Here is a 26,740-nt window from a genome sequence, read left to right on the forward strand (position 1 = left end):
GGAAAAGATCTTGGCGCTCAGGTGAATTGTCAAAGCCTGGTGGTAAGCAAAGCTCGTGGGGAAAATCTCTACGTCAGTCAAGTTAAAGCGTACCTGTCAGATCCTCCAAACAAAAAACTGTTATATGTAACTTACCGTATTTTTCGTCCTATAGGACGCACCGGCGGATAAGATGCACCCAATTTATTGGTGCAAAATCTAAAAAAATAAAGATTTTGAACCCAATAGTGGTCTTCAACCTGCGGACCTCCAGATGTTGCAAAACTACAACTCCCAGCAAATGCCCGGACAGCCGTTGGCTGTCCGGGCATGCTGGGAGTTGTAGTTTTGCAACACCTGGAGGTCCGCAGATTGAAGACCACTGCATAGGAGGTAATACTCACGTGTCCCCGCCACTCCGGGCCAGTCACCGCTGCCCTGGATGTCGCTCCATCGCTGTCGCCGTGTCCCCGTCGCTCTGGAACGTCTCTGCTGCCGGCCGGGTATCCTCGCTCTCCGTCGCCACCATCACGTTGTTACGCACGCCGACGCACGTACGCGACGACGAGGAAGGAGAGCGCCGGCCATACAGGGGATTCCTGAATGGAGAAGACACCGAGGAGGCCGGTAAGGTCCCTCCCGGTGTCCTGTAAGCACTAACCCGGCTATTCAGTCGGGCTGTTCGGGACCGCAGCGATTTCACAGCAGCAGTCCCGAACAGCCCGACTGAACAGCCGGGTTAGTGTCACTTTCCCTTCAGGCGCGGCGGTCAGCTTTGATCGCCGCGTCTGAACGGTTAATAAAGGGCATCACCGCGATCGGTGATGTCCTGTATTAGCCGCGGGTCCCGGCCGTTTATGGCCGCAGGGACAGCCGCGATAGGGGTGTGTTCGCCGTATAAGACGAATATAATATATAAGTTTTGGAGAAGAAAAAGTGCGTTTTATACGGCAAAAAATACGGTAGTACCTAATTCTGATCATGCACATATAATTTTTATGCCTGTATCACCAATATTTCCCTAAAAAATAGCATATTACAGCTGCTCAATGCATTTTCCCTTTTCCCAATTTGGGGGGGGGGGGGGGTATGCGGTTTAGTGCTAAAAGTACAGTAGTTTTTATGCATACATTTTATATATGTTTCTATGTCATTCATGTGTTTCATCCTTTGGCAGTCCTGCAATGCTGGGACTTGTAGTTTTGGAATAGTTGGGGGTACAGTGTTTGCATAACTCTTTTTGGCAGCAGTGTTGCCTTCATCTGTGAGCCTACAGCTTTCGCCAAACTACAACTTTCAGCATGCCCAGACATCCTTTGACTGTCACGGCATGCTTGGAGTTGGAGTTTTGCAACAGCTGGAGGCACATGTTTGGTAAAACTCTGTGTTACAGCAGTGTTGCTGCAGGCTGTGTTTCTTCATGCAGCCTTTTAAATCAGCCATCTGTTGTCCATGGCCCTTGGACAGACTCATGCTGCTGTGTCTGCTGGCCTCATCAGTGTCCCAGGAGGTGTGGGGACCCCTAGCGGTGGGATTTTCAAAGGCAGTTTTCTTTATTAAAATGTAAAATTTGTTTAAAGAAGTATTATAAAAACAATTGTTTTGCCAAGATATACAACATATAAAAAGTTTTTATATGTGACAGTGCCCATTTAAGTCTTTCAAGTCAGTAAGTGCTGCTATCTTAAAGCTCGTTTAACAACCGCTACAACTCCCAGCAAGGCGACAGTCTTCTCAGTTTCCACTCTGCCCATCCCTCTGAAACCAGTCTGTATTGTTTAAGTTCTGCTTCCTCCAGCAAAATAAAGAGACGGTAACCTGGCATCTGTGTATTTATTAACCTGGCCCAGGATAAGCTGTCGTATCCTCGGACTGTGTAAATTAACGGTGCCCTGGCATCACGAAGTGATACATCTAACCACCCCGAGTCACAATAGGATCCATACACCCTACACCCCAGTCAGTAGCACTAGGCCTGGCACAGCAGTATTTCCCTTTCTCCAAACAAAACGCTTCTCATAAAAACAAATAGCTGTATTTTGGTCTCCTCCATTACAAAACATTGTTTTATTAATCTTCTGTATGTCCAGGTGATCTTTAGCCAACTAAGATGGGTAGCAATGTTGCTATTGGAGAGAAACGGTTTTCTCTTTTAAATTCTACCACTGTTTTTCAGTGTTCTCCTGATGGTGCATTCAAGAAGGTTAACATTAGATAATGCAAACTCGGTATAGATGGTTTTGAGAGCTCCCCCTCCCCCCCCCCCCCCCCACCTACCCTACCCTATTTCCTTTAAACACCTATATATTTGTACCTGTATGTTTTTATATGTGATAAGTCATGCATGTTTTTTTTTTTTTACGTTTAAAATGAGAAAAAATAAAAAGGAATTAAAATAAAAAAGGGATGTTTTTGACAACTCTTCTTCGAATGTCCCCAGAAATCTCCTTTGTGCCATGATACACTTCCACAAAATATTGAAGATCAGACTGGTAAATCCTAAAGGTTCACATACTTCTACAACTCAAATTTATGCAATTTAAATATAGAAAATTCCAAAAATTTCACAACCTTTTAAGCACCACTATATATAATTTTTTTTAGGTATATTTCACATTTATAAGACAACATTAAATCAGTAGGAAGAATTGTGGGAAAGCATAGCAGGTTCAATTGTAGGGTTTAAGCCAACCCACCGGGGAGAAAATACTCTATTATTATACATGCATTCTGTCTTGACATAACGCTGTTGCTGTAAGTGCGGTTTCGGCCTTTTTGATACTCTTTTCACTGAAATACTAGGTTTCAGTTATGGGTCTGGGGATTTGGGCCTTTGGGAACAACAAGTAAAATTGAATCTTCTTGCAAAACATTTCTTGTCTGTTCTTTTGCCATCATATTATTTTCAAGATGGCATCGGTGTCGTGTTCATGTTGACATGTGTTTTTTCTCGGCTAGAGTAACAGATCCTTTCCCCTTTGAAACCACTGGACTTAAACGATAGCAGCAATTTTCTTAAATGATAGTAGCAATCAAAACTGAGAAAATATAAGGGCAATTCAAAAAAAAAAAGTTCTATTGGTTTAAAAGGCTTAGATGACATTTATACCAGTCTGTTGGATTAGTCTGAGGGGTACAACTTAAATATTAAAATTCTCTACTATTACCTGTGAGTGACAAATGCTGTAATATATATCATTGAGTATCCACGACCTACCACCTTTCCAGCTAAAGTATTATCTAGATAGGTTAATCAGCAAATTCACATAGTGATCCCAGACTGTCATTACCAAAAGATTCCGCTTAGAAGAAGTAATTCTCCAAATCCAGGAAAATAACTACATTATTGTAAGAAAAATGACTTCATAATGATTTTATGTCCACCTTTAACTGTATATATAAATTATTGCCTTAGGTAAGACTATTGCAGTGGTTTCAAACTGTGGCCCTCCAGATGTTTCAAAACATCAACTTCCACAATGCCAATGGTCAGCTTTTTTTTCTATTTCAGGCTGTTTATTTTTTTGGTCTGTTTTTTTTCTTTCCCACGTGTATTTTAAGCTGTTTTTAGTACCGTTTCAAAAGCTATAGCCCATTCACCCCAAAAGACAGCCAAAACATCTATATTTTCAGCTATGAATAGCCCACAATTGGCTTGATACTAAATTCTATGACTATAAAAATGACCCTGCCTAAGAGCTCTAAAGCCCTGTATAACACTACTAGGGTTACCTGTGAATGTATATACCGTATTTTTCGCCGCATAAAACGCACTTTTTCTTCCCCAAAACTGGGGGGAAAAAGTCGGTGCGTCTTATACGGCGAATACACCCCCTATCGCGGCGGTCCCTCAACGGCCGGGATCCGCGGCTAATACAGGACATCACCGATCGTGGTGATGCCCTGTATTAACCCTTCAGACCTGGCGATCAAAGCTGACCACCGTGTCTGAAGGGAAAGTGACACTAACCCGGCTGTTCGGGACCGCCGCAATTTCACCGCGGCGGTCCCGAACAGCCCGACTGAATAGCCGGGTTGGTGCTTACAGGACACCGGGAGGGACCTTACCTGCCTCCTCGGTGTCTTCTCCGTTCAGGGATCCCCTGTATGGCCGGCGCTCTCCTTCCTCGTCATCACGTCGTCGCGTACGTGCATCGGCGTGCGTAACGACGTGATGGCAGCGACGGAGAGCGAGGATACCCGGCCGGCAGCAGAGACGTTCCGGAGCGACGGGGACACGGCGACAGCGATGGATCGACATCCAGGGCAGCGGTGACGGGTCCGGAGCGGCGGGGACACATGAGTATTACCTCCTATGCAGTGGTCTTCAATCTGCGGACCTCCAGATGTTGCAAAACTACAATTCCCAGCATGCCCGGACAGCCAACGGCTGTCCGTGCATGCTGGGAGTTGTAGTTTTGCAACATCTGGAGGTCCGCAGGTTGAAGACCACTATTGGGTTCAAAATCTTTATTTTTTTAGATTTTACACCTATAAATTGGGTGCGTCTTATACGCCGGTGCGTCCTATAGGGCGAAAAATACGGTAAGTACTTTTAAAGTGGTTTTAATTTATGACAACATGCAGTAACCCATGGTAACTAACAGCTTGTTTAAAAACACACTACTCTAGCAGGTTTTGTATGCTTGAAAATAAAATATCCTTTTTTTGTTAGTGTTTTTTTCAAGTGTTCCAAAAATTTGCCCTTTTAGGAGTTGCCACAGGATTGGTGTTTCAAATTATAAAGAAGAAATAGCTTTTGTATGAAAAAAACTGTTTCACCAGCCAGTGGAGAGCAGGCAGTGCTGGACTAGTGATAGCTGAATAAACCTAACCACAGAAACACATGGAGGTGCAGGAACATTTGACAAATGTTGTCATGTACTATCTTGCTGCACTGTTATGCTAGACTCTGACTTATAGCACTTTATGCATATGGCACTTTAACAATGAGACTATATTGTACTTAATCACTTTATTTGCCAAGGGCAACTGCACCACTCTTCCTCTGCACAGTTTTTGATAAATCTCCCCCTAAATGTCCCTAAAAAGTCTCATTGTGCTATAGCTTTTGCTGTAACTAAGAAAATGGCAAAAAAATGAAAAAGTTTTAAAAAGGGGGTTATAAAAGTATGCATGAGTTTTTTTGCCTGTAAAATGGCAGTGTTTTAGGGCATAAAATGAGCCTCATAAAATGGTGTGTGTGTGCGCACATAGTTAAACATAGTAAAAAGTAAAACCAAACAAATAAAAAATTAAGCAAAAATATCACAGCAGTAAACTCCAACAGAAACAATAGGACAATAATGACAAACAGAGCATTTGCAATCATCAATATGATGCTGGATCAATTACTTACATCTCCATAAAACATAATGGGGAGCACAAGTGGGAATGAACCCTTAAGTCTATTCACATGGCAGAATTTCCGCTTGCGGAATTCTGCCTCAAATTAAAGCCCATAGACTTCTATGGGATTCTGCACTCCCATTCACACTTCTGAATTTCCACTTGCGGAATTCCGTTAGCGGAATTCTGCAAGCGGAAATTCAGATGTGTTAGGCTGGGTTCACACTGTGGAATTTCTGGGCAGAATTTCTGCCTGAGATCGAGCCGGCGGCGCTAGGACCGAGCAGACTGCATTGCTGTCCCCATAGACTGCAATGCATTTCTGGGTGGATCTTTTGGGAGATCTGCTCAGAAATGCATTGCCATCTATGGGGAGGGCAATGTAGTCCGTGCAGTCCTAGTGCCGCCAGCTCGATCTCCGGCAGAAATTCTGCTCAGAAATTCCACAGAGTGAACCTAGCCTTAATGGGAGTGCGGAATTCTATAGAAGTCTATGGGCTTTAATTTAAGGCTAGGTTCACACTGCAGAATTTCTGGGCAGAATTTCTGCCGGAGATCGAGCCGGTGGCGCTAGGACCGAGCAGACTGCATTGCTGCCCCCATAGACTGCAATGCATTTCTGGGTGGATCTTTTAGGAGATCTGCTCAGAAATGCATTGCCATCTATGGGAACAACAATGTAATCCGCACGGTCCTAGTGTCGCGGGCTAGATCCGCAAGCAGAAATTCTGCCTTGTGAATAGACCCTTAGGCTAGGTTCACACTGCGGAATCTCTGGGCAGAATTTCTGCCAGAGATCGAGCCGGCGGTGCTAGGACAGCGTGGACAACATTGCTGTCCCCATAGATGGCAATGCATTTCTGAGCAGATCTCCCAAAAGATCCACCCAGAAATGCATTGCAGTCTATGGGGGGGCAGCAATATAGTCTGCTCGGTCCTAGCAACACCGGCTCGATGTCCGGCAGAAATTATGCCTATAAATTCTGCAGTGTGAACCTAGCCTTACTCTGTGTTTCACTACAAAGGTTAAAGTACCATTGGTGCTAAAATGTAGTTAACCCATTTCTTGTGAAACCTGCCAGTGACTCTGCTTTTCTTCTTTTATTACCGATGAACTCTTGACAAGCTCCATAATGCTAATGCTGTTTTGATAACGAAAACCACAAGTAATGAAAATAGCAGCCGGTCCTCTCTAGTACAGGTGTGTAATAGGCACATATAATTAAACCAAAGATACATAATTGTTTGTTGTTGCCGGTTCCACATTGACAACAGCTGACATTGGTCTTGTCTAGCTCATGACTTCGATAATTTTCTTATGTCGCTGCATTTAGATGTCTTAATTCCTTAAGGACTAGTATAGAAAAACACTTTGCACCTTTGGCAAAGAACATTCCTGATGTTGCCTACAATTGCTTTGCAATAGTAAAGTGGCTTTGAAAATCTTTCGAAAAATCCTGTGAAGGGTTAAATCATACAGTCTCTAATGAATTATTAATAAATAATTATAGTAGTAGTTTTAATCACAAGGTTCCTAGAAAGGATAAAGGTTAATATGTACTTTGTGGTATGTTCTTTATAATTTGTGATATTATACCTAGGTGTTACCGACAATGGCAGTGATATCTGATATAGCTGCGGAGACATACTGCTGTTGTTTGTACGTACAGTTCTATATATTCAGCTCTGTAATTATTGGTTTATTTTCTAATAGACTGGGAAATTGAAATGTTAATAAGTTGCTGTAATTTTTTTTTTTTTAACCAGTGAATCCTGCAAACAGATGTGAAGCTCTCAATCTCCAGGAGTATTCCCATAAATGATTTGGTATGTATGTAGACTTAATTGGCATCTACAGGTGGTGTGCCACCTGCCGAAATCATTTATGGTCTGATTTACCCAACGTGTAGCCAAATACAAACAAGTCAATTAATTATCCAAACAGAACTGAGTGTTGTAGAATAGTCACTGCTAGAAGTGGATTAAAAAAAAAAATGGTAGAAGGAATTACCATATTTTTCCGCCGTATAAGATGCACTTTTTCTTCCCCAAAACTGGGGGGGGGGGGGGAAGTTGGTGTGTCTTATACGGCGAATACACACACCTATCGTGGCGGTCCATACGGCCATCAACGGCCGGGACCCGCGGCTAATACAGGACATCACTGATGGCGGTGATGCCCTGTATTAATACTTCAGACACAGCGATCAAAGCTGACCACCGCGTCTAAAGGGAAAGTGACACTAACCCGGCTGCTCAGTTGGGCTGTTAGGGACTGCCGCGGTGAAATCGCGGCGTCCCGAACAGCTTACAGTACACCGGGAGGGACCTTACCTGCCTCCTCGGTGTCTGCTCCGTGCCGGGATCCCCTTCATGGCCGGCGCTCTCCTTCAACGTCATCACGTCGTCGCGCACGCCGTCCCATCATCCAATAGGAGTGGCGTGCGTAGCGATGTGATGACGGCGACGTGATGATGGCGACGGAGAGCGTGGATCCCGGGGAAGAAGACATTTGGAGCGTCGGGGACACCACGGGATGGAGCGACATCCATGGCAGCGGTGACGAGTGGTGACGGGTCCGGAGCTGCGGGGACACGTGAATACTACCTCCTATCCAGTGGTCTTCAACCTGCGGACCTCCAGATGTTGCAAAACTACAACTCCCAGCATGCCCGGACAGCCAACGGCTGTCCGGGCATGCTGGGAGTTGTAGTTTTACAACATCTGGTGGTCCGCAGGTTGAAGATCACTGTTGGGTTCAGAATCTTTTTTTTCTAGATTTTGCACCATTAAAATTGGGTGCGTCTTATATGCCGGTGCGTCCTATAGGGGGCGAAAAATACGGTAAACTAGCTTATATGTCAGAGATGTCGTTTGGTGAATGTATACCCACCAGAATTGACTCAGTAAAGCACTTCGTCTACTGATTGCTGATGTGGTCTGAATATCTCCTGATAGGGACTGACAGAGTCTCCAGCTGCAAGTATATGCTAAATAGCCTGTGAGGGCAGATTCTGTACAAGATTTTTTGTTATGTTCTCTATTTCACATTGTATCTCTCGACTTGTTTCATTGTTTATTGTATGCTTTGACAAACAATAAAAATTGTAAAATTAAAAATAATATATTTTACCTTAATGTTGGACACCAGGTTACAGATTAGATATAAAAATGGGTAATTAAAGGGGTACTCCACTGGAAAAAAATTTTTTTTAAATCATCTGGTGCCAGAACATTAAACAAATTTGTAAATTATTGTTTTTGCAGATGTGTAGAAATAAGTCGGCCACTCACCGGTCTTCTTGTTTCAGCAAATTTCTTTATTTAAGCACATACTCACAACCGTGTTGCCCAGGGAGAAGACATAGATGGTAACGAGCAGGGAAAGCACCACTGAGAGGCGACAACGCTGTTTTACACTAAATAAGTGCTTCAACTGGCACTTATTTAGTGCGAAACAGCATTGTGCCCCCCCCCCCCCCCCCCCCCCGCTCGTTACCATCTATGTCTTCTCCCTGGGCAACACGGTTGTGAGTATGTGCTTAAATAAAGAAATTTGCTGAAACAAGAAGACTGGTGAGTGACCAACTTATTTCTACACATCTGCAAAAAATATATATGGATTTATCTTCCTTTTGGTCTGAGCACCACCTACTTCTTATGTGCATGCCGCTATAGTGCTTACTAACTAGGGATCACAAACTGTGCCGAACTACCTCTTCTTATCTATTAAATTTGTAAATTACTTCTATAAAAAAATCTTAATCCTTCCAGTACTTATTAGCTGCTGTATGCTTTAGAGAAAGTTGTGTAGTCCTTTACAGTCTGACCACGGTGCTCTTTGCTGACACCTCTGTCCAGAGCAGGAGAAAATCCCCATTGCAAACCTATTATGCTCTGGACAGTTCTTGACATGGACAGAGGTGTCAGCAGAGAGCGCTGTGGTCAGACAGGAAGGAAATTCAAAAATAAAATAACTTCCTCGGTAGTATACAGCAGCTGATAAGTACTGGAAGGATTAAGATTTTTAAATAGAAGTAATTTACAAATCTATAAAGGGAGAAAAGGGGTACCAAATGCCTCTAGACTAATACCATAAATGGTACATGATGATATAAGTTACAGAAAAAATAAAGTCGGACTGTGCTTCACTTTAAATGATGTACAAAATTTAATATAAAATAATTACAAATGAGACATAAAATAAAATATAAATAATATGAATCAAATACATAAATATCTCCTTCACAGGGCCCTTGTGGGGAGGTAATAGTATTATAATAAAATGGATATTTTAAAATCCGCAAGTATGGTATATTCTTCCGCTACTCCAATTTTGTGCAAACCGGCATAATTCACTTTTTATAAAGTGCACTCCGTAATCGTAAAGTTTGAAACAGTTCATAAAATGGTATAGTTACCAACTCCCATAGATGATGTGATTTTTTGGCTGGATGTCCGAGAGCCAAAAAATCACATCATCTATGGGAGTTGGTAACTATACCATTTTATGAACTGTTTCAAACTTTACGATTACAGAGTGCACTTTATAAAAAGTGAATTATGCCGGTTTGCACAAAATTGGAGTAGCGGAAGAATATACCATACATGCGGATTTTAAAATATCCATTTTATTATAATACTATTACCTCCCCACAAGGGTCCTGTGGAAGGAGATATTTATGTATTTGATTTATATTATTTATATTTTATTTTATATCTCATTTGTAATTATTTTATATTAAATTTTGTACAGAATTTAAAGTGAAGCACAGTCCGACTTTATTTTTTCTGTAATTTATATCATCATGTACCATTTATGGTATTAGTCTAGAGGCATTTGGTACCCCTTTTCTCCGTTTATACATAATTTTATATTGGTATTTTTTGGTGTAAATACTTTCCATATAGCCTCGACTAATTTATTTTGTGAGCTGCACATACCCCAATTTTTTCTAATTTACAAATCTGTTTAACTTTCTGCTTTAAAGGAGTACTCTGCTGGAAAACATATTTTTTAAATCAACTGAGTATCCCTTTAAATAGGATATTCCCAACATCCAAAGTTACCCCTTATCCATAAGAAAGAAAAAAAGCTGTTTAATAATACAATGGGCCTCATTTACTAAAGCTTTTCTGAGTAGATTTTGTAGGTTTTTTTGTGTCACACACTACGTGCACCAGAATTTGGGGCAAAAAATCCCAAAAACCCTACTTACTCTTCACTTTACTCAATAAACCCGAAAGTAGCGTGTGACTGCCAGATAAAATGGGCATGGCCCAACAAATTTACTAATGTTCCCACATAAAACGTGCTGGATTTGAGCTGTGGAAAACCAGACAGCTCAGAGCAGTTGTAAAAAGAAAAAAACTTAGGGAAAAGTGCAAAACTTAAGGAATAAATACCATGGAAAAATACCTGTCAGGGAACATAAAACCTGCAAAGAAAACTACATTCCACTCTTAGTAATTCAGGGCCAATGTGTGCCAATGTGTGAAAAAGACAGCCATTTTTTGTCCTTAGAGTTGTAAAAATGACCAAATAACAGCTGTTTCTGGTACAAAAGACAGTGGAAAAATATCCCATGTGGATATAATCTTATAGGCTATGTTCACACATTGTTTTTTAAAAGTTTCATTTTGAGCTGTAAACAGCTGAGAAAATGCTCCAAAAGCAAAAAATGGCTAAGGATCGACCGATTATCGTTTTGGCTGATATTATCGGCCAATATTCATGATTTTGGACGTTATCGGTATCAGCAATTACCTTGCCGATAATCCGATAATGATCCACCCCCCCCGCACCCCCCAACGCACCGCCCCCCCCCCCACCGCACTGCACGGCCCCCCCTCCCCCGCATCCCCCACCACACCCCACTGGCCCGGCCAGAGACCGCCGCTGCCCCATTGCCTCCCCCATCCCCGGTTTCATAATTACCTGTTCCCGGGGTCTGCGCTACTTCTGGCTCCTGCGACGTCCTGCGGAGCCAGAAGTAGCATGGACCCCGGGCCCTGGTAACAGGTAATTATAAAGCCGGGGATGGGGGAGTCAATGGGGCAGTGGCGGTGGTTGGACTAAGGACCAGCAGGGGGAGAGAAGCGGGTGGCGGTGGTCTCTGGCCAGAGGATAGCGGGGGTTGGACTCAGGAGGACCCCAGGTCAGGCAGGGGGAGAGAAGCGGGTGGCGACGGCGGTCTCTGGCCCCGCAAAAGCCGCTGCAGTTCATTGATTTAAAGTGCCCGCTTTAAATCAATGATCTTCTGCAGCCGCTTCTTGAGGGCCGGGGGGGGGGGGGGGGTGGGGGGGGGGTGGGGGGGGGATGCGTTGGAGAAATAGTTGATAACTTATACTGGAATATTGGTATAAATTATCGGCTGTCGGCCTGAAAGGCCACAGATTATCGGTATCGCCCCTAAAAAATTCTATATCGGCCGATCCCTAATATATATATATATATATATATATATATATATATATATATTCAATACTGCAAAGGTAAAAGGAATGGAGGGAGCACTCACTGTTAAGGAGAAATGATGAGTGGAAGCTTTATTCAGTATTCGGTGCAAAGGCAGGCTTCAATCAGCGGGACGCTGAGGAACCTCGGACAACAGGTTCTGAGGGACTGCTGCAGTTGTTAAAGCGGTAACGCTGAGAACATCTGTGCCGAATCACGGTAGTTGTCGATCGCTGTTTCTTTTTGCATCATATATATATATATATATATATATATATATGTAATAAAAAAATTCTACCAGTCAGTTTGTAAACATATCTATAGCTCCATCATGAGCAAAATGTATTATTATAATGTAACTCTCTACTATTAGCTGATTTGCCCCTGAAGCAGCTCTATGTGAACATAGAAACGGAAAGCTACAGAAGATTCAATATCCTTGTGGCTTTACTCTGGCTTTGTAAGGCTAGGTCCACATACGTCTGGCATCCGGCATAGGTGAACTCAGCCTAAATCTCGACACAACCGATGCCGCAACTGATCAGCTCACCAATGTAGAGTCCCGTTGCGTGGCAATACCAACATCCAAGACAAAGAGAAAAATGCCAGCGTGGAAATTTGCAGAGTCCCGTTTTAATGGTATAAAATCAGCAACACACGTCAGTGAGCAAAAATGATGACACGTTTCAGGCGTGAACCGCCATTAGTCATATAACATTACAAGACAACATCGTCAACTCATATGTGGGGAGTGATCTGGAGGAGGTGGGGGAGGACCTGTGCCGGACCATTTAACCCTTGACATACCAAAAATTGAAAACACCAATATGAATAAATGTAAAAAGGAGAAAGAATCATATCATCAAAGAGAGAGTGTTAGGCTATATAGCATGAAGATAAAATACATATATGGTAAGATATAAACCAGACACAAACTCATAATGATGATATATAATAGAGAGGAACACAAAAAATAAAAATAAAAAATGAACATCAGGACATGGGAATCAAAAATCACAATATATGCATGTCAAAATAGATATAAGGAAAAAGGACATATACATTCATTTATTCATATTGGTGTTTTCAATTTTCAAGGGTTAAATGGTTTGGCACAGGTGTGCCCCACCTCCTCAGGATCATTCCCCCCATATAAGTTGGAGATGTTCACTTGTATTGTTATATCACTAAGGGCGGTTCACGCCTGAACGCGTCATCATCTTTGTTAACTGACCTGTCTTGCTGATTTTATACCATTAAAATGGGACTTAACAAATTTCCACGCTTGCATTTTTCTCTTTAACGTGCATCAGTTGTCATCAGTTGTTTGGCATCCAGCATCCATTGTTTCTGGTCCAGTGTTTACCGGCGTGTCCAACCAACCGATGTCAAAATTGGGATGCTGGATGATTGTGAACTGTCCCATTCAAATGAATGGAATGAGTTCTAGCATTAGTTTCTCTCTAGTGCAAGTTGAAGGGAAACTATACCAGACGCCAGATATTTGTGAACCCAGCCTTAGTGTTACCCCAGTCTACCTACTGACATGCCTCTTCAGTTTCTAGTCTGGTGTTTCTTAACCAGGGTGCCTCCAGCTGTTGCAAAACTTCAATTTTCAGCATGTCTGGACAGCCTTTGGCTGTCCAGGCATGTGGAGAGTTGTAGTTTTGCAGCATCCAAAGGCAACCTGGTTGGAAAACACCATTACACTCAATCTCCTGAGGCCATGTTCACACGGCAGGATTTCTGCACAGAATTCTGCATGAAAATTCTGCAGTAAATTCCCAGGAAATTAATTGCTCATTAACTTTAATGGGATTCCCCAATGTAGTTCACACAACAGAATTTCCACGGTCCGGAAAAATATAAGTCTGGTCTTTCCAGGTTTTTCCAGACTTTGGCTGTGGATTCTGATTGAAGTCAATGGGGCTTGATTTCTGCCATATTTGCCAAAATTGTCAAAATGCATTCGGAATGCATGCAGATTCCATGCAGAATCCGCACAAACTTTGACTGTTCAATTTTAAAAAGTCTATATATTTAGTGAGCTGCGGAATACGTGTGGAAATTCCGCATACATTTCTGCACAAATTCCGCACTGATTCAGCAAATGTACTATAACTGTGGAATTCTGCTGAAAATCTATGCAGATGCAGAAGTCTTGCAGATAGGCAGAATTTCCGATGTGCGAACTTGGCCTCACAGTGACAGTGATAATGTCCCCCAACAATGCGAGGTGCAGTCCCACAGTGCCAGGCGGAACAGTTCATCTGGCAATACAATGGTGTCTGTAGAGTTGTTGGCTAAGGGATACTACAGGTAAATAGCAGCTTAGGCTCATCTTCTGTTCTGTGTAATATGTATACAAATTACTGGGCTCACATGTAAACATGCACACAACCTTTATAAATGTTACAATTGCTGCATAAAAAACAATATCCTTTCTTTTTTTTTATGGAATGTTCCATTTCAGCAGAAATAATTGGAAAAAAAAAATTCTTCTCATAAACATGTTGTCCAGTTTATTCCTCTCCAAATGTATAAACTGATGTCTGCCGCCACCTGCCATCTTTCTCCTGGAGCCAGACTTTTCCTGACAACTCTACATTTTACCAGTGGCATCAGCTTCAATTACGGCTTCATGGATAGAAAATGTCACTCGCAAACTACCAAAAAGATTCATTTAGAAAGCTGCCTAAAAAAATGACCTGATGTTTCCTGGATCTTTTCTCTCGTTGAGAACCGATCACTGGTTTCCAGTATCTTTCCGAGCAATATCTGAAGCATGTTGTGAGGATCGATGTAAAAACTGAATATTTTCTGTCTTTTGTATTGGCTTTCTTAGACATCTTACACTAGGGCGGAGGCGTGACGTCACACGCCGCCGGGCCCGTGGTTGCCGGTAATCAGACCCGGAGCGAACATGCTCCAGGGACTGATTTTAACTGGGGTGCTGCGTGCAAGATCACAGGGGGCCCCAGCGGCGGGACCCCCGCGATCAGGCATCTTATCCCCTATCCTTTGGATAGGGGATAAGATGTCTAAGCGCTGGAGTACCCCTTTAAGCATTGAGGGGTAGAGCATTGACTCTAGAGAAGCTACCTGCAGTAGTTGGCACTAAAGAATAAGTTATTTTCCTTCTGCTAGCTTAAAGGTGTCCCCAAGGAGGCACATTTCCCCCTAAGGGTATGTTTACACTACGGACCCTCATCTCGCAGAATTCTGCAAGCAGATATTCCATTTTGCTTCCACTACCAAAATCCTTCGATGGTAGGATCGCGCTGATCTGTGCCGTTACCATTGACGGCAATGCAGTGTGTTCGTAATGAATGAACATGTTCGTTCTTTCGGTGTATCAGTTTCAGTGGTGGAATTCTCCCCTGTTGAAATTCTACAGTGTGAACAGGTCCGCGGAAGACCCTTTCACACCAATACAAGGTTTTACACTGCAGAATTCCAGTGCACAATTCCAAGCGCAGAAATTCTGCAGTGTGAACACACCCTTAGACCTACATCAAAAGTATTTCACTTACATATGCAGCAACCTTGTTCTGTACTGGTAAAGGGGTGGAAACCCAAAACGGCTATCTTTACATACGGTTCCTTTTACTTTTGGAAAAGGTCCGGGTTTGACTGATAATCCTAGGCAATATTTCAAGACTCTTTAAGGGGGTCAAGTGCTGACTAGAGAACACGTGCTCATTATGATCCAGTTTTGGAGACCTCCGGGTTTCCGAGACTGGGGACGTGATGTCACGCAACACCCTCTCCATTCATGTCCAATAGACATGAATGGAGAGGGCGTTGCGTGACGTCACGTCCCCAGTCTCGGAAACCCGGAGGTTTCCGAAACTGGAGATTCAGCACCCGCACAGAATGCGGGTGCTGCAGGGAAATCGCGGGGGGTCTCAGAAGCAGACCCCCCGCGATCAGACATCTTATCCCCTATCCTTTGGATAAGGGATAAAATGTTCTTGCCCGGAATACCCCTTTAATGTATAATGTACCCTGTAAATACAGAACTCATGACATCAGTATGAGCAGAGCCTAAGGGATTTTCTATTTATAGGTAATTTTTGTCAGATTCCTGATTAATTTATTGACCACATTAGTCAGCGGCATTTGCTATGGTTTTCAATCCTGGCATTGGTGAGTGTAAAGGCTAATACGCTAGTAGAACCTAGTGGAAGTTCCAGTATTTTACATAGCCTGCTTGCCAGAAACCAGTATAATCATGTATACTTCAAGAATGTACAGATGTCAATACAATAAAGACACAGATGCGCTTTCTTTATACTGGTCACTGTGATTCGAACATCTTAATTGAAATCTTCAATGTAACTATGCCCTTAGTTTGATGTGATCTGACAAAAATGATCATAGGATAAAATTGCTTCTCGCTGATCCCCACCTATCTAAAATCTTAACTTGTGGGAAGATTGAGGCAAACTACACCAATTTTCTGCTCCCAACTGCTGGATAATGGACACTTTGTCTTGCTCTTTCCCTTTATTACAGCACAGGTCAGGGCTGTTAACAGGGACTCTTGCCACTTTTGACAGATAGTCAGTCACTTCTAAGATGAATGGCACTAGCCACATGACCACTTAGTATTTTTTTCTCCCCTTCACTCTATGGTCTGTAAAAGCTCTTATCACTAAAGAGTCATTTTATTATTTAACTCATTCAGCACCAGCCTCTCAGAGCCCTGTGAAATACCATATCACATACTTTGCAGTATTTGCTGTTAATAACGCTCTTCTTTAAAACAAATGCTAAATATTGGGCCACATTGGTCATTAATAGATTTTCCAAGGAAAGTGTTGTCAAATTCTGTGTGTATAAGAAATGTTGCAGAATGCTTTGAAAGTAATAATCTCATTGGAAAAAAAATTAAACATTATCAAGCAATTCTCAATAGTATAAATAGATTACGATTATATAGTAAGCATTTATGTATCTTCATGTCTTTTTTTAATCACATAATATTCAATAGCGCTTATTAAAATAATTACAACAATTCTATAAGTTCATAAAGTACCGTTTTATGGCAAGGGATGAGAACTCTATTTTTCCAGAGATATCTATGAATCTGACTGCGCTATGCACTAAAGGCTCGCTGTGCACACACCCAGCTTTTCTTTACCCAGGGTAAGGATTCAGTTTGGTATGTTAGTCCTGTATCTAAACACCTTGTCAGCATGACTGACTTTTTTGACATACCCCAGATACCCAGCAACCAGGACCAATTGCCAACCAGTCCCCCTATCCCCATCCATCCCACACACACATACACACCTACCTAAACAAACCCCTTATCAATTGATCACAACGAATTTATGAAACATAAGGGGGTAGCATATCATTTCTAAACACATTCGCCCAGATTTACCATTTTAAATGCGTCACAATTCTGGTGCAATTAATTCACACACACACACACAAAAAAGACTGTCTGACATGACTTGCACCACATTTATTATGAGTTTGAGGTTATGTTCACACGGTGGAATGTCCCCATTTAAGATTTCCGTGCGGACGTTCCACTGACAGCGAAGTGCCGGCAGAACATGCCAGCGCTAGGACCGCTCAGAAATGTGCCGTCTATGATGCTGTCATAGATGGCAATGCATTTCCTTGTATAGGCATGACTGTTCTTTCTGCTGATGCCAGAAGCTAAATTTCCAGAATCTAAATTCTGCCTTGTAAACAGTGCAATAGAATCCTATTGAAATCAATGGGACTCTGCAGCAGCGGATTGTCCGTGCACAATTTCGCAGAAGGCTTTCCAAAGGGGTGTGGGCTAAATGTGCCAAAATTTGAACCAACATTTCAGTGCATGATTCTGGTTTGTAGTTAGCCAACATATAGTTGACCTGTTCTAAAAACTACATAGTCTTTAGAAACAGATGTAGCCGGCATCATCTTGGTCCTTGGTGTATGTTGTACTGGACGCCTGAAGTTGTTATAAGTTATCCTATTGTATTGCACAATTAGTTAATTTTAACATTACTCCTCACTGGAACCAAGTGAACTATAAAAATAAAGAAATAATTAATAATAAAAATAATAATAACAATAATAATAATGATATAAGAATAATATTTGGTGTGTTAGAAAATCCCAACACAATACATTGCTGTGTTGAGTTAACACATTCAACATAACCATAGATATCTTTATGCCTGATTTACTAATAAGCTCAATAAACCTTTAATCAATCTGATGCATTTTAGACTACATGTCTAAGTTTGGACCATAAATTCACAGAAAAGAGGCCACAGATTGGTTACTGGTAAAAGGGACGGTTAAACACCTATTCCCACCATGTTGCAGAAAAGCCACTATACTCTATGGGAGAGATGCATAACACTGATGTACAACCACTCACAAATTTGCTGTTCATGAGGAGGGTAGCTGCTTGGTATTATAGTTGCACATAGATAATACATATACAGGGTGCCAGTTACATGATAGCGTGTAGTGCACCATGCTGGCTTACAGCCTATCAGTGACACCCATACTATTCCATCAGAGGGGCTGCCCAGCATCTAATATATGCACTTCACAACGCACTGACACCCCGAGCTCCCCCAGCATCACAAGGCATGACCACATTTTATGAAAATGTATACTAGACATTAGAGATGAGCGAACTTTTCAAAAATTTGATTCGGCCGATTTGCCGAATTTTCCGGAAAAGTTAGTTTTGATCCGAATTTTTTCGCGGCAAATCTTTATTAAAAAATGCTATTTCTAGCCTACATACAGCCTCTATAGGGGTATAGAACACTTTGATGTGTTCTAAAATGCATATGGAGTGTGCTGGGTTAGTGAAATAATTTAATATTCAGAATAACATGCAGATTACCAGCCTCGCTTTTAGAATCACTGCCGCACAGCAGCACAATTACAGAGCCTGGTGGTGGCATCAGTGTCAGGAGACCATATAGTGACTGAATGACAGCGTGGAGGTGTTGGCAGCATGAGGACACCATATAGTGGCTGAATGACACAGCTTGGATGAGGCTGAAGCATGAGGACACCATATAGTGGCTGAATGACACAGAATGGAGGTGTTGGCAGCATGAGGACACCATATAGTGGCTGAATGGCACAGTGTGGAGGTGTTGGCAGCATGAGGGCACCATATAGTGGCTGAATGACACAGCTTGGATGAAGCTGAAGCATGAGGACACCACATAGTGGCAGAATGACACAGCATGGAGGTGTTGTCAGCATGAGGAGACCATATAGTGGCTTAATGACACAGCATGGACATGTTGGCAGCATGAGGACACCATATAGTGGCTGAATGACACAGCATGGACATGTTGTCAGCATGAGGACACCATATAGTGGCTGAATGACAGCTTGGATGAGGCTGAAGCATGAGGACACATATAGTGGCTGAATGACACATCATGGAGGTGTTGGCAGCATGAGGACACCATATAGTGGCTGAATGACACAGCTTGGATGAAGCTAAAGCATGAGGACACCATATAGTGGCAGAATGACACAGTGTGGAGGTGTTGGCTGCATGAGGACACCATATAGTGGCTGAATGACACAGCTTGGATGAAGCTAAAGCATGAGGACACCATATAGTGGCAGAATGACACAGCATGGACATGTTGTCAGCATGAGGACACCATATAGTGGCTGAATGACAGCTTGGATGAGGCTGAAGCATGAGGACACATATAGTGGCTGAATGACACATCATGGAGGTGTTGGCAGCATGAGGACACCATATAGTGGCTGAATGACACAGCTTGGATGAAGCTAAAGCATGAGGACACCATATAGTGGCAGAATGACACAGTGTGGAGGTGTTGGCTGCATGAGGACACCATATAGTGGCTGAATGACACAGCTTGGATGAAGCTAAAGCATGAGGACACCATATAGTGGCAGAATGACACAGCATGGACATGTTGTCAGCATGAGGACACCATATAGTGGCTGAATGACACAGCATGGACATGTTGTCAGCATGAGGACACCATATAGTGGCTGAATGACACAGCATGGACATGTTGTCAGCATGAGGACACCATATAGCGGCTGAATGACAGCTTGGATGAGGCTGAAGCATGAGGACACATATAGTGGCTGAATGACACAGCATGGAGGTGTTGGCAGCATGAGGACACCATATAGTGGCTGAATGACACAGCTTGGATGAAGCTAAAGCATGAGGACACCATATAGTGGCTGAATGACACAGTGTGGAGGTGTTGGCAGCATGAGGACACCATATAGTGGCTGAATGACACAGCTTGGATGAAGCTAAAGCATGAGGACACCATATAGTGGCTGAATGACACAGTATGGAGGTGTTGTCAGCATAAGGAGACCATATAGTGGCTTAATGACACAGCATGGACATGTTGGCACCATGAGGACACCATATAGTGGCTGAATGACACAGCATGGACATGTCAGCATGAGGACACCATATAGTGGCTGAATGACACAGCTTGGATGATGCTGAAGCATGAGGACACCATATAGTGGCTGAATGACACAGTGTGGAGGTGTTGGCAGCATGAGGAGACCATATAGTGGATGAATGGCACAGCCCGGAGTTGCCAGCAGCATGAGTAGGCACTAGGCCTTTACAATCCCTAAGATTAAAAGATGAATTAAGAAATTTAAACCGAAGATTTTGGATAGCGGGTGCTACCTATGAGAAAATTTGAAACTACCAGACCCAGGCCCCACAGCGGCATCAGTAATCCATATATTGCCTGAATGACACAGCCTGGAGTTGGCTGGTGCACGAGTACACAGCAGGGCTTCACAATCCCTCCCAAAAAAAAACACAATGTTAGAAATTTTTGAAAAAGATTTTGGATAGCGGGTGCTACCTATGAGAAAATTTGAAATGACCAGACCCAGGCCCCACAGCGGCATCAGTAACCCATATATTGCCTGAATAATACAGCCTGGAGTTGGCTGATGCACGAGTACACACCAGGGCTTCACAATCCCTCAAAAAAAAAACATAATTTTAGAAATTTTTGAAAAAGATTTTGGATAGCGGGTGCTACCTATGAGAAAATTTGAAATTAACAGACCCAGGCCCCACAGCGGCATCAGTAACCCATATATTGCCTGAATGAAACAGCCTGGAGTTGGCTGATGCACGAGTTCACACCAGGGCTTCACAATCCCCCCCCAAAAAAACACCAACACTTTAGAAATTTTTGAAAAAGATTTTGGATACCGGGTGCTACCCATGAGAAAATTTGAAATTAACAGACCCAGGCCCAGCAGCGCCATCATTTTTGTATTTGAAATTTAAAACAACCTTTGCGTGTCCCGGACCCCAGCGTGTGGGTACGAAGGATTAAATCCAACAAGCCCACACAGGGCTCATGTGGCCGAGAGATTTAGGCGAAACGTCTCCATTGCCCTGACCGGCTATTGTTTCCAAGACTTCTCGCCAAGGCAAACCATGTGAAGAACAGCGTGACACCGCCGTGACCGGCACACATGGAAGGGCCACTGAGACTTGTCCGGGCAGTGGAGGCTTAAGACACAGAGGAGGATGTGGAGGCGGAGTAGCACACTGTCGCAGGACCAGCGGGCTGACAGAGTGTAGCAGGACGCAGCATTGAGTACACACCAGGGCTTCAGAATCCCTAAGAAAAAACAACCGTTTTTTAAATTATTTTAAGAATATTTAGGACAGCGGGTGCTACCTATATGTTGCATGAATGACACACCCTGGAGTTGGCTGTTGCATGAGTACACACTAGGGCTTCAAAATCCCTCCAAAAAAACACAATTGTAAAAATTTATGAAGAAGACTTATGGATAGCGGGTGCTACCTATGAGAAAATTTGAAATTCCCAGACCCAGGCCCAGCAGCGCCATCAGTAAACCATATATTGCCTGAATGACACAGGCTGGAGTTGGCTGTTGCATGAGTACACATCAAAGCTTCACAATCCCTAATAAAAAAGACAAACATTTTTGACGAAAAATTTTAACGAAAATTTAGGACAGCGAGTGCTCTCTATATATTACCAGAATGACGCAGCCTGGAGTTGGCTGCAGCATGAGGAGACCATCGAAATGTGTGATTTTTTTATTTGAAATTTAAATCAAAATTTGTGTCCCGGACCCAGCCGTGTGGGTACAAAGGACCTAATCTCACAAGCACCCACAGGGCTCATGTGGCCGTAAGATGTAGGCGCAACTTCTCCATAGCCCTGACCGGCCATTTTTGGTTTTTGTACCTTTGTTTAAGAACAAGCGCATATCCAAGAGTCCAGAAGACTCTATAATGCAGGATGGTGGACCACCAAAAGACATTCTTCTATAAAAGAATTTTTTATGAAATAAAGAAGCAGAGTTCATCCCTCTGCATATTTTTTTTTTTAATTTTATTTAAAAAATCATTTGCAACAATCGTTCAATGGTGTAATGGTTATTATTGAGGAAAATTCAAGATTATTACTGTGATAATTATCAGAAAATTTGAAAAAAACACTACCCAAGAGTGTTTAATAACCCCATACATTGCACCATAAATGTTGAAATTTTAATTAAGCATGTATGTATGTATTTCAAAAATCCTAAAATGAAAGGCCCAAGCCCAGAAGCATCAGGAAGTCAAGTACTTCCTGAAAGACACAGGAGCAGTCAGGAGTAGGCATCAGCAGTACCCAAGAGGCTTTAATAACCCCTTTCATTGCACGATCACTCGTGAGATCGAGCAATAACAGGTGTGTTATGCCTTCAGATGTCCGGGGCTGCACGCACGCTACACTGAACGGACCAGCATGTGTCTATCTTTCACCAACAGGTGCGGGTAACCCACTGAACCCCCTTCGCGATAGGCATCAGGGATTACAATTATTTGCCAGGAAAGAAGAATCAAAGCTAAGCGCCGGTCATAAGCTCGGGTTCATTAAGTCCCTGCCCTTTACTGTGTCTCTACTACCGATTGGATGGTTTAGTGAGGTCCTCGGATCGGCCCCGGCGGGGTAGGAGAAGGCCCTAGCAGAGCGCCGAGAATTTAAAGATCATTGTTGAAATTAGCATTAAGCATGTATTAGCTACTGCTAAACTTTCAAAAATGTAAGGCCCAAGGCCTGAGGCATCAGGGAGGCAATTATTTCCTGAAAGACACAGAATGAGTCAGGAGCAGTCATTCGCAGTACCCAAGAGGGTTTCATAATCAACCCCTTACATTTAAAAGTCAATGTTGAAATTTGCATTAAGCATGTATTTAGCTACTGCTAAACATCCAAAAATTGAAGGCCCAAGGCCTGAGGGCAGGGAGGCAAGTAGTTCCTGAAAGACACAGAATGAGTATGGAGCAGGCATTCGCAGTACCCAAGAGGGTTTCATAACCCCTTACATTTAAAGATCAATGTTGACATTTGCATTAAGCATATTTTTAGCTACTGCTAAACATCCAAAAATTAAAGGCCCAAGGCCAGAAGCATCAGTGAGGCAAGTAGTTCCTAAAAGACACAGGATGAGCCAGGAGCAGGCAATCACAGTACCCAAGAGGGTTTCCTAACCAACCCCTTACATTTAAAGATGAATGTTGAAATTTGCATTAAGCGTGTATTTAGCTACTGCTAAACATCCAAAAATTAAAGGCCCAAGGCCAGAAGCATCAGTGAGGCAAGTAGTTCCTCAAAGACACAGAATGAGCCAGGAGCAGGCAATTGCAGTACCAAAGAGGGTTCCATAACCCTAATTGATAACCCAAGAGGGTTTCATAACCAACCATAATTGGGAAATGTTGGTGTAGCAGCTTGGTCAATCTACTCTGAGGCATCTGGCATTGGTGGCTGGAAATCCTGTCTGATCCATCCCTGTTTCATCTTGACAAACGTCAGTCTCTCCACATTTTTGGTGGACAGACGAGTTCGCCTTGGGGTGACTATGGCCCTGGCCGCACTAAACACCCGCTCTGATGGCACACTACTGGCCGGGCAGGACAGCTTTTCCAGGGCAAACTCTGCTAGTTGTGGCCATAAATCAAGTTTGGCTGTCCATAAGTCCAGCAGATATTCAATGGTTGTTGGCATGTCCATGTCAAGGTATGCCACCACCTGCTCCATGTCTACCTGCTGCTGATGAGTTGCTTCACTATGCGGGTGAAGAAAGCTACTCATCAGCGACTGTAGACTCAGGCTGCGGCTGATTGAGCTGGTACTGCTCCTTCCACCCCTCCCCTCCCCAGCAGCCATGGCAGTGGAAGGTGAGCGCAGAGGGCCCCCCGAGTCAGACCTGAGAGTGGATGGACCATGTGGCCGATAGGCATCAGCCAACTGACTACGTAGAATGTCTCTGTAGTAGGTCAGTTTGTCCTCCCTCTCAGTGGGTGTTAAAAAGGCCCCCATCTTGGGACGGTAGCGAGGGTCTAATAAGGTGGAGATCCAGAAGTCATCCCGCTGACGAATTTTGACAATTCGGGGGTCACTACGCAAGCAACTGAGCATGCATCGTGCCATTTGCGCCAGTGACTCGGAAGGACTACCTGCCTCCATCTCCACTGCATACTGCCACGGTGTGTCTAGGTCCTCTGTCTCAACTTCCTCATAACCCTCCATAACCCATGGTTTCAATCATTTGTTGTAGGAAATGTAGGAGTAGAATTACGTCGTTCATGGCGTAATCCAGGTGACTCACAAATAATGTGGCTTCCTCAAAGGGCCTCAGCAAACGGCAGGTGTCACGTATGAGCTGCCACTGGTTCACATTGAAGTTACACAGGGGAGTACACCTCTCTGCTTGGATCATCAAGAAATCGGTGATGGCTTTTCTTTGTTCGTATAGTCTGACCAACATATGTAGGGTGGAATTCCAATGTGTGGCAACGTCACAAATAAGACTATGTTGTGGGATACCGTTCGGACGCTGCAGCTCAAGGAAGGTGTGCTTGGCGGTGTACGAGTGGCTGAAGTGCATGCACAGTTTCCTTGCCATTTTCAGGATGTTTTGCAAATGGGGTGAAGACTTGAGGAAGTGCTTGACAACCAGATTCAACACGTGTGCCATGCAGGGCGCATGTTTCACTCTTCCTTGTCGCAGCGCAGACGCGATGTTCTTCCCGTTGTCTGTCACCATGGTTCCCATTTCCAGATTTCGTGGAGTAAGCCATACTCGGATTTCTTTACGAATGAACTTTAGCAGTTCCTCCCCTGTGTGACTCCGTTCGCCAAGGCAAACCATGTGAAGAACACACATGGCCCTACACACATGGTACGATGAATGGCCACCGAGATTTGGACATGCAGTGGAGGCCGAGGACACGGTGGAGCATGAGGAGGCTTCGTCGCACACTGTAACAGGACCAACTGACTGGGAGCGAGAGCGTGGAGGAGGAAGCGGTGTGACCTGTCCAAGTTGCTGTTGTGGCTGTGCAGGAACCACATTTACACAGTGAGCCGTAAAAGACAAGTATTGTCCCTGCCCGTAGTTACAGCTCCACACGTCGGCGCTGCCGTGCACTTTTGAACACAACGACAGGCTCAAGGACTGGCCCACCTTCTCTTGTACAAACTTATGCAGGGCTGGTACTGCCTTCTTCACAAAGAAATGACGGCTTGGGACTCTCCACCTCGGCTCGACACAGGCCATCAATTCTTTGAAAGGTGCAGAGTCCACCACTTGAAAAGGGAGGGACTGCAACACCAGCAACTTGGACAGGAGCACATTCAACTTCTGCGCCGTTGGATGAGTGGGCGCATACTGTTGTCTCTTGGACATGGCTTCGCCAATGGATTGTTGGCGGAATGGCTGACTAAAAGCGGGAGAAGCAGGAGCGACAGAAGGAGGGTTTGACATACAGCTCCCTTCGGCTGAGGTGGTGGAGCCTTGGCTGGATGAAGGAGGGAGTGGATGGCCACTGGGTGATGCCGCAGGCTGGACCACTACATCGGAGCCACAGTTCTCCCAGGCCGCTTTATGGTGGTGAAGCATGTGTTGAAGCAGGGCTTTGGTGCCGACATTGGGACCCTGGCCACGCTTCACCTTCTGCCGACAAATCTTGCATGTGGCTACGTGAACCTCCTCCAGATGCCTTATGAAAAACTTCCACACCGCTGAGTAGCTGATTTTCCCACCCGCACTCCACACTAATTGACTGCTACTGGCGCCGTCTCCAGGAACCCCTGTTCCACTACCTCCCGGAAAGGTAGGCTGCTGCGAAGGAGGTGGTCTCCCCCGTGCACATTTGGCTCCTGAATTTCCACTACTGCCACCACGCTGACTGTCAACCGTGCTACCGCCTTGCTTCCTCAAGGGCAACCTGCAACTCTCTTCTCCTGATGATGATGAAGCCCCTTCTGCACCCAGCTTCCAATTGCGATCGGCTTCATCATCATCAACAGTTGTGTGCACGTCACTGATGTCCTCCTCAGGTTCCCCAACAGTGTCTGCTTCAGGACCACGTCACTCTCCGCATCACTAATTGGCCGCCTAGCGGAGCAAGCGACGCATGTCTCCTCCCCTTCTTGGCTGTCCAGTAGCTGCTGACTGTCCTCTATTGGATCGTCCTCAGTAAATAGTGGAGCTGAACCCACAGCATAAGATACTTCTTTAGGAGAGGGAACAGCATAGGACAAAGGCAATGAGAGGACACGGACTGCTCCCAGGCCATGCCAACTGAGGGTTGTGTCTGAGGAACCCACCGACTGTTGACTGGGGGTGTCAGATGTAACTTGTGATGATGTGGATGAGCGTGTTAACCAATCGACGACAGCAGATCTGTTGCTGGTCGAGACACGACCACTGGCTGATAACGGGAGCTCAAGCCTCTCGCTGTGACTCCTGCTGCCACTCGCCCCAAGTCTGCTGCCAACTCTCCCTAAAGTGTTTAGGCCTCTGCCACTCCTCTGTGCACATCCTGGCACTTCTCTGCCTTACATACTTAGTGCGTTTATGAGGGTATTACAATACGCTACACTACTCTTTAAA

This window comes from Hyla sarda, chromosome 5 (assembly GCF_029499605.1).
Source record: "Hyla sarda isolate aHylSar1 chromosome 5, aHylSar1.hap1, whole genome shotgun sequence".
NCBI classification, from domain to species: domain Eukaryota; kingdom Metazoa; phylum Chordata; class Amphibia; order Anura; family Hylidae; genus Hyla; species Hyla sarda.